We start from the raw sequence: 12,319 nt of genomic DNA on the forward strand, positions 1-12,319 counted from the left end.
GTTGGCTGTGTAGGACTCAGTCACACCATCCGTTTGATCCATACTGCGGAGTTAGACTCCTTCCCCTTGTGCCTTGTTAGGCTCCTTGTGTCTCCTTGCGCAGCTCCCACCAGGCAGCTCCCTTGTGCGTTTGCTCTCACTCCTGGCAAGACCATTCCCTCGTTGAGCCACGCGGCAGCTCTGCAGCCCACAGCACCATCCCGGTGACTATTAGGTCTTTTCCTACAGAAACCCTGGCTGACGTGTTGGGGCAGAGCCGTGTTTTGCAATGGGCATCCTTCACAGCTAAAACTGTCGCCCAGTGAGCCTTCCCAGAGCTTTTCTTGCAGATGAAAGCCGAGCAGCTAAAATCCAGAATATTAGTAGCTGACATGGATTTCAGCTGTGGTTGAGGATGCTTATAATTTTATAAAAATAGGCCTTGCATTACCTGATAGAGACCACTCCGCTGGTTACTGACGAGTGCCGTGCTGTACTTTTTCCACATCCTCACAGACATGCAGAAGTACAAGGTTTGAAAGAACATGAAAAGATGTCTTTAAATGTCATGAAGTTCAAATAACAAAGAATTGCACATTGCCAGTTACATCCAGCGTTTATTGTTCCATTCAACCTCTCGTTTCCTTTGATCTATTTTTAAGTCATTGCAAACTTTGTTAAAAATCCAAATTCCAGAATCTCTCCCCCCGAAGTGTCATTTTGACTTGGACATGCATTTTGAGAAGCCTATTTCTTTTGTATTACTAAAATGCCAAGATTTTAATGGAATGCTTTATTAGGTTTCCAAATGCTTTTAGCCAATAACAAGCAAAGTTCAGCTCAGTAGTTTTAATCGCAGAAACATCAAATCTGTTTTCCCTGCATGTGAGAAGAGCCATGCAGCTCTTAAGAAGATTAAAGCCATAAATTCTACAATTACAGGGGCCAATGCTTTCACAGTCCAAATCAGGCCAGGTTATTTTATGCAAGTTTTGCTACATGTGGATTTCCAATACTATTGATAGCCATCCAGTTTGGTGGGGGATTTTTTTTTAGCTGCTGTTGTTTTCTGGAATGCCATTTGTGGAAGGTGAATACTTTTCTTTTGTCCTGCCTCTCTGCTTTATTTTAAAGTTAAGCGGCAAATTACATCATTTTCGTTATCAGTGCAGCACACAAAACCATCTGTTACTCAAAGACATCAGGATCAGCAGTCAGCCATCCTCAAAATAAGCAGCTGTAAATCTAGAGTGCCTATACTTTCTAAATGGAGAGAAGCTTTACATTAATCCCCTGGACTTGCTGAGTATCTGGTACAGTGCCCAAACACCAGTAAACTCAATTAGTAAAAATAGACGTGATGTGGCAGTTCGATATATGGCATTGAAGCAAGTGCTCTGCAAACCAGAGTGCTAGGTTCAAGTCCCAGGCAGTCTGCTCCATGCGTGTGATTCAGTTATTTTCCCAGTTGCCAAATACCTTGTAAAAAAAAAAATATATATTGTATTTTATTTTGGTAAAGATGCAATAGTTCTGTAATTTACACATGTGTAAATGTGGAGAATCTCATCTGACTGCTGTTAAAATTCAGAATGTTCAGCAACTCTGAAGAAGTGCATTTATTGACCTATACTTGAAATCTAGTATGCAGACTAGCTTGAATGTTTGAATGTTCATGTGCTTTATATGTGCAAAGTTACCCGGAATGCTTTATTATAAATGGGCAAGAACATTTGCAATCATTCGATACTTTTAGGAGCTTTGTTCTGCCTGGCAGAGCAGGCCCGGGGTGCAACAGTAATTTTAAACTAACAGGGAAGTCTCCCTGTCTGTCCCCGTTAGCAATGTAACAGACTACACCTCTTTTTTTTATGGCAAGCTGATCAAAGGAAAGTTATTGCAGTAAATGCTCTCCAAGATCCCTGTGCTCAGCTGTGTAACCCAAGGGCTTAGGTCTGGGTGTGGTGTTCTTGACCTTCTAGTCTTTTGTCTTTCCAGCTTGTTTTACTTCCTGTATCTGCCCAGTTTGAGGCAGGAGCGTAATCTAACGAGACCCTGTTTGTTTTCCATGCACATTCTGATAGGCTGCCATTGTGTAACAACATACAGTATGTGGGATAAAACACCCTGCTTATTATAGCGTAGTTAAAAGGCCTGTCAGTATTTCCATTTCAGACTCCTATTTTCGGGAGTTTACTACTGAGCCGTAACAAATTGCAGGCAGGAAACTTGGCAGTCACATTACCAGCCTAAGAGCAAATTCTTTTACTAACTTTAAATCAATCAATTAATTAATATTAATGACATGTGCTTCCAGCATGCAAAATAAAGGCGGGTTTGTTATTGTTTTGTTTTGTTTTATCCTTGAAACAAAAGATGAAAATTAAGGAGAGTATTTACATCCCAACTGTCCATAGCCAAGAGTTTGGGGAAGGGACCAGGCACGGCATTAGCCTGTGACAGAGATCATTAGCTGGTGGGCATTCCTGGAAGAGCAAGCTAACTCTCCCAACAGGAATATCAATAGGGAAGAGGGAAGAAGCCTGGGAGAGCCGGGAGTGTTGCATGTCACAGCTGCCTGCAAGCTGCAGCGGGAGAGCCAGCACTGGTGAGAGTGAAAATCCTTGGGGTTAGTTTAACAGGAACAAAAATCGAAACGAAACAGAAGAGTAACACCACAGAGCTTGAAGGGAAATCAGAAAAAGTAATAGCTGGCCCCTTCCCATAGTAAATGTTTTCACTGTGTTCTAACGATTGAGATTTTAATTATATACAGCCAGATATGCAGAGTTTACATTCTGCAATAAGCGCAGAACGGTTTTTTGTCCGCTGTCCAGACAGTAAAGATTTCAAGCTGATAAATGATCTTAGCTTATCTTCGTGTTCACTGAAGACTAGCATCACAAGGAATCTAGGAGCTGTTACCATAAACTGCGTGAATTCAGCATGCTATTCAAGGAATGTGCTAGTACAAGAATAGCAGATTTGGGGGAAGTGGTCTGCAAGAACTTAAGAAATCCGAAGGACATTTTGTGTAGTAAGAAGCATTAAAACTGCTAGCGTTAAAAATGTAAGAAGGGGAGAATCCTTAGAAGAGGGGAATCCTAAGAAAACACAGTAAGAAATGTCAGATTGCAGTTCAGAAGAACAAGAGTCTTGGTTCGTGTTGGGATTCCTTTCATTGCAGACAACTGAACCTGTATTTTGTATTTTGTATTTGCCTGTATTTTGCAGGGGGAGGAAATTTGGCCTCATCTAACAGAATCTAGCATCTAGCTTAAACAAGACCTCGAACAAGAAAGGGGTTGTTTCAAAGAAGAATGGGTTATTTGGATAATTAGAATGTGAGAATGATTTTAGAAAAAATCACCCAAAGAGCAACTTTCTTTAACAGGCTTGCTGCATGATGCAGGTTTGGTGATCTCACTGGAGAGACCTTACACGTGTTCAAGGTTAAGATAAAAGTGTCTTCGTTCACATGAATGTTTTTGGAGACCACGACTCCTGTACAAGAGGGGCTTTTCAGCGGTCCTGCAGAGCCTGCAAACCCTCCTGCAGCTGTCATACCGATTTCTTTGTGAGACTCTGAGGGCCTGAGCAGCTCGATGGTGAGTCCCACTGAGCTAAAAGCTTCTGGGAGCGTTTCTGGGTGCTGCTGACACTCTGAAGAGCCTCCAATAGAGACAAGCCTGGGGCTGGGCTGCTTGCCCAGATTGTAAACTATGCAGGAATTTCTGTACAGCTGATAAGCTCAGCAGGACCCTGCAAAATACTGAGCCCTGCAAAGCGTTTTCCAACAGTACCTACAGACTACCAAAATACGTCTTGGGGATTGCAGCCACTGCTATATGGACATGTGTGAGCTCCCTCCCCTGCCTCTACGCCTTATTCCCATGCTGGGCATGTGGGTTGACTATGAGAATTACCTGAGCAGTCGTTTGCTCTTTTCCCCCCACCTTGTCCCCTCTGCCCCAGCTCTACATTTTTAACCAGCAGAGGGAATTAGAAGACCCATGCACGATAAATAATGGAAGAATATATGCTGTGAAAAATATATCCAGCAATATGAGCTTAATAGTTTCTATTGCTACAAGGAGAAAAAAAAAAAGGGGGGGGGGGGATGAAGCCTTAATGTTGCAAAGGGAGACAGGGTCTTGCAAATGTGACCTGAGCTTGCAAGATGACAGAGGAATGTGGTTAAAAAAATATAACAAGGCTTGAGCTGGGTCTCCAGATGGATCATTTTGGAAGTAAGGGAGGTGGTGGTTCTTCCGTATGCAACCAACTATCATGTTTACTTGTGGGCGTATTCTCACCCCCAGGGAGAGCCTGACAAGAGCAGAAGTATTCAGAGAACAGGAGCAAAAGCAGCTGTGGAGAGACTGAGCTGATCTGGGCCACGAGTCTCTCTGGGCTTAGCCACTTTTCATTTACCAGCAGGCAAAGGGTGTTCATCTGTGCAATTATTGCAAAGTAGCTGGTGTCCCCATAAATCCACACCCTTGGTTGCCTCAGCATAACTTTTTTCATGAAGGCGTACCCTCCAGCACATAGCTGGCATTAAATGTGTGATTCAGAACCATTAAGGCAACGGGACAGCTCGTACACCCTGAATCAGACACCAGGTTTGCATACCTTGCTGAAGCCAAAGGAGGGAGAGAAATGGCTTAAAATGCCTATCCTAAGAAATGGGATATATCACACAAAGGGGAGCTAATGATTATATGTCCGGAAAGCCATCTGATATTTCACCTTTGGTAGCATTTCAGATTTTTCAGACCTGCTGTGCATGTCAGTGTGTGCAATGGTCTCCTGGGGATGGTGGAAGATGTGCCATCACTTCAGCTTTTTAACAGCGCAGTAATCAGTTGACAGAGAGTTTGTGAAGTGGGAAGGGTTTTAGTCAGTGTGTGTTGCTAAACAAGTATGAAAAAAATGCAGATAGTATCGTGGTTTCATTTTTGTTTACATTAATACTGTTTTGCTTCGTCCTTGACGTGCAGAACTGTTGCTTTTCTGAGTCCTTGGCTAAGCCTTGGGAAAAGAGTGTACTCTCTACTACACGCTGGATGTTGCTTTAATAGTAACAACACTTCTACTTCAGTTTGTCACCACTGCTCCATGAGACAAAATGATAAATTTTACAATTCCTCTTCTACTCCTTATTCTTCTAGGAAGAATGGAGGGAGTGAGGGTACAACAAGATTAAGAGTGAGACAAAGAGAATCAAATCCAGGTTTGGAACTGCAGAGGAAACAGTGAAAGCTGCTTTAGCAGAGCAGTTTGTGTAATGCCAGAGTAGACAGAACTTTTCAGGCTGGAAGAAAGACAATTTAGGGGAAATACAAGTCTAGAAAGAACTGGAGATAAGGATGGGAATGGCCATTCTGTTTCTCAGTACAAGAGGTGGGAGCATCAAGTATAGTAGGCAAAAAGAGATGAATCTTTAGGCATCAGGTGATTGATTTGTGCAACTCGACAGTAATATTTGCGGATGCTGAAAGTTTGCATGGGAAGATTGTACCAGTTCTTGGAAGATAAATCTATTGAGGGTTATTAAACAGACAGAAACCACATCCTGCTCAGGAAGTCCCTTGAGCTGAAAATAGCTGGAGGCTGGAGAGTACTTGGAGGAAGTATCATATGCTTGCCATGTTCTCATTTTTCCTGAAGTATCTGCTTATTAACACTGTTGTTTAACAAGCTGGGGGAGATGGGCCCTTGTCTGACCTGGTGTGGCCTTTCTTAAGTCCTTTGGGGTAAAGAAAATGAGGATATAAACTGTTAAAGATCTGAAGTGAGGAACCATTTCAGAATTACAGTGTCTTGAGTAGGAAGAGCTTACAAAGAGGTGGTCCTGCCCCCGTGTCTGCTTCATGCTGTGCAGTGTGCTGGAGCCAGTGGCAGGGCATTCCCCATGGGAGCTCCGAGGTGGTAGAACATACACTTGACAGAGGTTTGAATTTTATGGTTTTGGGGGAGGTCTTGTGGGAAAAGACTCCCACTTTGGGAGAAGTCTGAAAATGTGCTTTCAGCGGGCAGCTGTTCCTGGCGTGCCTGGGTGCTCAGCCAAGTTCCTCCTGAGAAAACTGCATTAGTTCTTAAGTCTACTTTATGACAGTGTGGCAAAAAGATAGACACAAAATAACTCTGGTCCTGGACATAAAACTCATTGTTGAAATTGAGGCAGGAACTCTTATTTGCCACTACTGACTAGATGATCTGTAGAGGTCCCTTCCAACCTTAAATATTCTGTGAATCTGTGAATCTGTGTGAAACTTGCAAGCTTCAGCTCTGGATTTGGATGAGAGCTTTGGGGCCCGGGCCCCCACATGTCCTTTTTTGTGAGTGGGTATAGACAGCGATAGCTATTCATCACATGGTGCAACTTTTCTCAACGAAAGACGTCATCGGGATGTTAGCATGTGGACAAAATGTGCGGGATTGGCAGCAGGATGGAGCGTACTGTCTTTGAAGGCCTGTTGGGTGAATGATCCATGAGGTAGGAAGGGTTTGTACAACAGAGCAGAACAGCCCAGCTGGGTTCATCGAAGGTCTTGAGTGTCAAAATCACCCGTTTTCAGTTCCTAGGTCTGTTCAGACAGGGAAGCAGCCCATTTCCTCCCATCCCATAAGAAATTCCTTAAAGTTACCAATATGTTTAGCACCGACCAGGAAGACCATAACAGGCTTTAGCAAACATGCTGTTTTATACACTGGTAAGACACTTTAAGAAAGGTCAAGAGTTATTTCCCAACCCCAAGTGTTTACATGATAGATGCTAATCTAATCTGTCTAGACCGTAACGCCCGTAGGAGGCAGAAGCAGCCTGGCAGCGAACTCCCAGGTAAGTCTGGTGGCAGGTAGGATTTAAAGGGACACGGTGTGTTGGGCACGGGCACCGCGCTCCCCAGGAGCTCAGAGACCACTGCCATGAAGCTGCTGGGGCGCACGGCCCCTCTCATGAGGTCGCTGGTGTCCTTTTAGCTGAGTATTAATCCTCCCTAACAGCGCTGCCTTGGCAGCCCTGCAAACTGAAGTGTTTTCCAGAGAGCGGAGCTTCCCTCTTGGGCTCTGCCGGTGGACTTCAGCCCCAGCATGGAGGGATCACCTCCAGGGAGAAGAAGGCAGGTTAAGGCAGGTTACTGGCCGTTCCTCCTTGGCCTTTCTGCTAGCGCCAGCCCTTGTGCCAGAGGGCTTGTGGCAGTGGGTGGAGGAGACCTCGGGCCCCTTTAGACCATAGGCCATAATGCACCCGTCGGTTCGTTATAGGGATTACTCCTCCAGAGATGGTCTGAGCACTCTTGGTTTCCCCAGGCTGCTCCTCCAACAGGTTCATAGGCTGGAGCCGTGGTCCTTGTTGGGACAGGGGACAACCCCTGCTTCCCCCCACAGCAGGGACCCGTCACTGACTGACATAATGTTCAAAACACTAAGCCCCGTCTTCACTGTAAAACCTCAGAGGATGAAGGATTTATCCGTCTTCTTGGTTCACTGATGAATTGCTTTCCCTGTTCAAAAAGCAAAACAAAAAAAAAAAGCATCTTTTTTTCAGATCTGAATCTTTCTAAGGACCTACAAAGCTTTTGTTATTTTAAAGAGGAACTTGGTTGCCCCTTTTTAAAAATCAAGGCAGTGGCAAGTTAAACATTTTTGTACTTAAATATTCCATTACGTATATGGCAAAGAATGACAGAGAATGATTTCTTCTGAGACCACTACAACACATAACTAGACACTTTGTGGTAAAATAAAGAAATGAGCAGCAGTCTTCCTTTTGAATTTGCTTTCAAAGGGCCTCTGCATTTTAAACCCTAAGTTTTTTTCTCTTTGAGTAGTAGCACATACTTGCTTAGTCCTCGTGAATGCTTTTCTCTCATTTCACTAAATGTTAATTTGCATGAGATACTTGTGGCTTTAAAGAGACAGCATATGCTCTCTGTGCCTACCAATCTAATTTCCTTCCATCTGAAAACAATCACAGTCAGAGCTCTGGAGAACAGCGGCAGCATCCCCGTGCTGGTAGGGGCGACACTCATCTCTAAGTGGATGCACAAGAAATAAATAATAAAAAAGAAGATTGTTAGTCATATGCCATTATGTTCACACAAGTGGCACTTCAAGTTGAAGAATTCATTCCAAGTATGTGATTCTTCAGATTGTGCTCCTTTTTAACTTCCCCGAGGAAAGTGTACCTTAATTAGTCTGTGCTAATCCAAATTATAGTATCTCGTGTCTTAAGAGTTGCTAAAATACTTTAAATCAGCTGTGTATGTCTGAAATAATAACGAAAATAACCACATTTGTGAAAACTATCTGAATACAAGAGGGCTATAAATAGGCAGGAGGTGGATTGGACAGTCGGCAGATTCTCAGTTGGAATAAAAACATCATAGTTAAGCCAAAAGCATGGCAACCAATATTTTCTGTTATAAAAATATTTGAGACGAATTTAGTTCTTGTGAAAGCTGTCTGAAATTGAGGGGAATAGGAGAAGTTCTTTGTTTATTTGCAAGCCAGTATTAATACTTCAAGCATAAAGCTAGACACCGTAAGAGGAATGCCAACAAGCTGCTGATGGTATGCAGAAATCCTTTTTTTTTGCTTTTTTTTCCCCTTTTTTTTTTGCCACAGGAGAAGACTGATGGTGTGTTCATGCTCCTTCACTGTAACCTCCACCTTGATAACGCCTGTCACTTGAGCAAAGTGTGTATGTCAGGTCTGTGAAGTGGATTACTACTGTCCACTAGAGGCTGTAATGAGACCAACAATGTCATTTCATGACAAATTGAAGACTTAGACTGTAATGATTGATAATTGTAAGATCATTTTTCACACTCAATACGTCTTTAATCACTGGATTTCCCTGGGTGCGAATGTCAGGAAAAAAAATCCGACTTCTTAAGCCTCTCATTCTCCCATTTTTCATAGTTAACTATTAATTGTATAAAATATGCAGCGCAGATGACACAGTACAACTAGTGTATTGAAAGACAGTTTCTTCTAGACAGCATGCATCTTCCATGTCAAATTGATTAATAGCTTTTTGGTCAAGAACGTATTCAGCTGGGAGCCGTATCAGTTTCGGCATGTCACCAGCAGTAAATAAAAATGCTGGAGTCTCTGTGTGTTCTGGCATCTCACTCAGCACCGCAGTATCTGCGCGCCGTCTACGCTGAATTCAGCCATGTGACTGACTAGCATCTGTCCCGTATTTCGTGCCTCGCTCCCTCCCCGGGGGCAGGAGAGACAGAGATGGAATGGGTTGGTTTTTTCTTAGTTTTGCTCCCACTTGGTGTGGACCCCCGTTGGTGCTGTACGCCCTCCCGAGAGGGGCCAAGGGGTGCTGGTTTCGGGTGGATCAGAGATGCTGCGAGAGCCCGTTTGGGGCATCTCCCTGGGCTAGCCCCGGAGCGGGGCCTTACTCCTTCGCGCCGAGTTGCCTCCATCTGTTGGGAGAAGCTTCCTGGTGGTGGATAAAATAGGGTTTGTTTTCCCTGGCAAGTGATTCCTCCGCAGGGGCTTAGGCCGGCACCTCGGAAGGATCCACAGGCTCCTCACTAAGGGGACCTTTACACAGGCCGCTCACACGGGTGACTTTCACAGGGCACTTACACAGCCACAGGTGACTTTCCGTGCGGTTCCCCAGCCCCTCGGACCCCACCAGCACTTCCTTATTTCTGGGTACAGATCTGGGAAGCCCCATTACAGGCCCCGGGTGGCAGTGTTAAGGGAGGCACATTCCCTGATGCCTTTTCCCCTGTTATGCACCTGAGGGGCTTCTGAGGTGGTGGCTGGAGCTGCGGCATTTCCCATAGCTGTGTTTTTAACCATGCCTAACCTAGTTCAGGAAAACAATATCGCTTTGCTTTCTAAATGACTTAAATTTTAGGGGGGGAGTGGGGTCTCTTCTCAACTCTGAGCCAGAAGCACAGATGGAGATTTAGGGGTTTGGTGCATGGCAAAAAAAACCCAAACCAAACAAACCGGAACGCGAAGCAGAGGCGGGTGCTGCGGGACGCGCGGCAGCATGGAGCGGAGCGGAGCGGAGGGCTGCACGAGCCTCCCGCCGGAGGCCGCGGCGGAGGGCAGAGGCGCGCGGCGGAGCCTGCTGCGGCACGAGCGCGGCCTCCCTGCGCCGCACCTCTTGGCAAGGTGAGCGCCCGGGAAGGAGAGATTCCTTTCTGCTGAGGTAGCGCTCTGCGCAGCGGGAGCGAAGGAGGTGGCGGATGGGAGAGAGCCGCATGCTCGGACCCGAACCCCGCTGGCGAGGGTGCAGCTTCTGTGGGACTTGTGCGGCACTAATCGCTGTGTGTCTCACCTGGGGCTGCTGCTCCTGTATCAACGAGCCTCGCGTTAGGTGGATGGGATGACTCTGCTGTCGGGTTTGCTGCTGCGCGTTCAGCTGCTGAGTGGCGCTGAGCGGAGCGCTCGTCCAGACGTCTGGGCCCGTTGTTGTGGCTGTCCCCAGGCTGCTCACAGAATCGGGCTGCATTTCGTAGTCAGCCTGGAGATGTAGACGTTGCAATGGCAGAAGATCCTTGTGCTTAATAAAGCCAGCCTATACTCAGTGTCAGCTCTAACTGCAGCTTCAAACATTATGGCATGTTTTAGTAGTTACGGTGAACTAGTGCGGTGGTTTGCAGAGGGACTACTTGCTGATCTGTAGAACGATGAGCAGAATCCTAGAGCATTTTGCACCTAACCTCTAATCCTAGAAGTATCTAATGGGCGCGTGTATCTCCGGTAGGAATCTGCTCCCGCGGCGTTTGCGGTGGCGCGGGCAACTTGGTGCAAGCTGCAACAAGGAGGGTGCTCCGGACGGCCGCGCTGCACCCGCACCGCTGCCCGCGGCCCTGCCAGCGCCCGCTCCGCAGAGCAGGGACATCCCTGCCCCCAGCGTTTATGCAACGCTTTATTGCAGCGCGCTGGTGCTGGGGGAGACTTGCTCAGTGCTCTGCTTCCTTCCCTGATGCCGAAGCAGAGCGTGAGTTGTTCTTTATGTCTTCTGTCAGGCTGCATGCAAACCTGGTGCAGCCCGGCTGTACTTTGGTTGTATTCTTTCCATACTTCTCCCCCATTAATTGCTTTATTTTCATTAATGCCTATCTGTGCCTATCGTGGCAATACTACTACAAAAAGACTGTCTTTCCTCCTCAAACTTGGAGACCCCCTGAGCCAGCCTAGAAAGAAGACTTCTTCTCTGATCTCCAGTTTGCATCTGTGTTGGCCAGTTGGCTATCAGGGCAGTTTGTAAGCCATGAGGACCCATGCCGAGAGAAGTAGGGGCACGAGGAGCTCATGGAGGAGCTCTGTGGAAGCGCGAGGGGCCCTATGGAGCGGGAGGGACTCGCACGCTCCGTGCATGGCCGGGAAGGAGTCAAGGGACCCTTGGTGAGGCGCGTGCCGAGCGTCGCAGAGCGTGAACAACCGCTCGTGCTCTGCTCAGTCCTGGCCCCGCAGCCGTCGCGTGAGTCAGAGCCTCCCTTGGTCTCAATGAAGTGGAAGGGACTTTCTACGGCGCAGCTCAAGTGTATGCCAAGGATGTGGATAAATAAAGCCAATTCAGAAAACGGGAGTGGGATGCAGGCTCTTGCTCTGAAACACTTCACAGCTCTCCCCGGCACAGTGCAATATGGCATCTTAAACACCCATCCCCCCTTTCTGACTCCCAGAGGCGGCTTCAGAGCATTCCCGGCGCTCTCTTACTTCCTCCCTTGGAGAGGCAGAGCAGCCTCTGGTTTCCAAGCATCCCTCAAAGCAGCCTTCCCTGCCATTTCTGAAGGACAGCATGCTTTGCTAGCTGGCTCTGCTCTCCACACACACATACGTATATATTATATAATTATATATATATATATATTTTTTTTTCTTTCCACCTAGCGTCCTGCTTCCTGAGATCGCGGAGAGCGAGGGGAGCTTGTGCCGTGCCGCGCGACGGTGATGCAGCACAGGGTACGTGCACGCAAACTCCGCCGCGGGCAGCCAGCCTCTCGTGCTTTGAAGTGCTGAAAAAAAAAAATAATAATAAATAACTAAATATATAAATAAATAAATAGGGAAGGGCCGGGGGCCGGCCGGCGGCGGTGCCAGGAGCAAAGGGTTAAGCGGCGGCGGGGCAGCGCGGATGCAATAATCTGTGTGGCTCTGCTGGCCGCCTGCCAGCGCCTGCCTTGCCTCCTCCTCCTCCTCCTCCTCCTCCTCCCTCCCCTCGCACCAAGTCGGATCCTTGGGCTGTTGCAGAGGCAGCCAACTGCTCCATATTTGGCTTCTCTTACACATTTACATACTGGGGAGCGGGCGCGGGGCGCGGGCGGACGGCGCTGCTGCTGGCGCGGCG

Source organism: Nothoprocta perdicaria, unplaced genomic scaffold, assembly GCF_003342845.1.
Source record: "Nothoprocta perdicaria isolate Ctin4 unplaced genomic scaffold, notPer1 scaffold_47, whole genome shotgun sequence".
Classification (NCBI taxonomy): domain Eukaryota; kingdom Metazoa; phylum Chordata; class Aves; order Tinamiformes; family Tinamidae; genus Nothoprocta; species Nothoprocta perdicaria.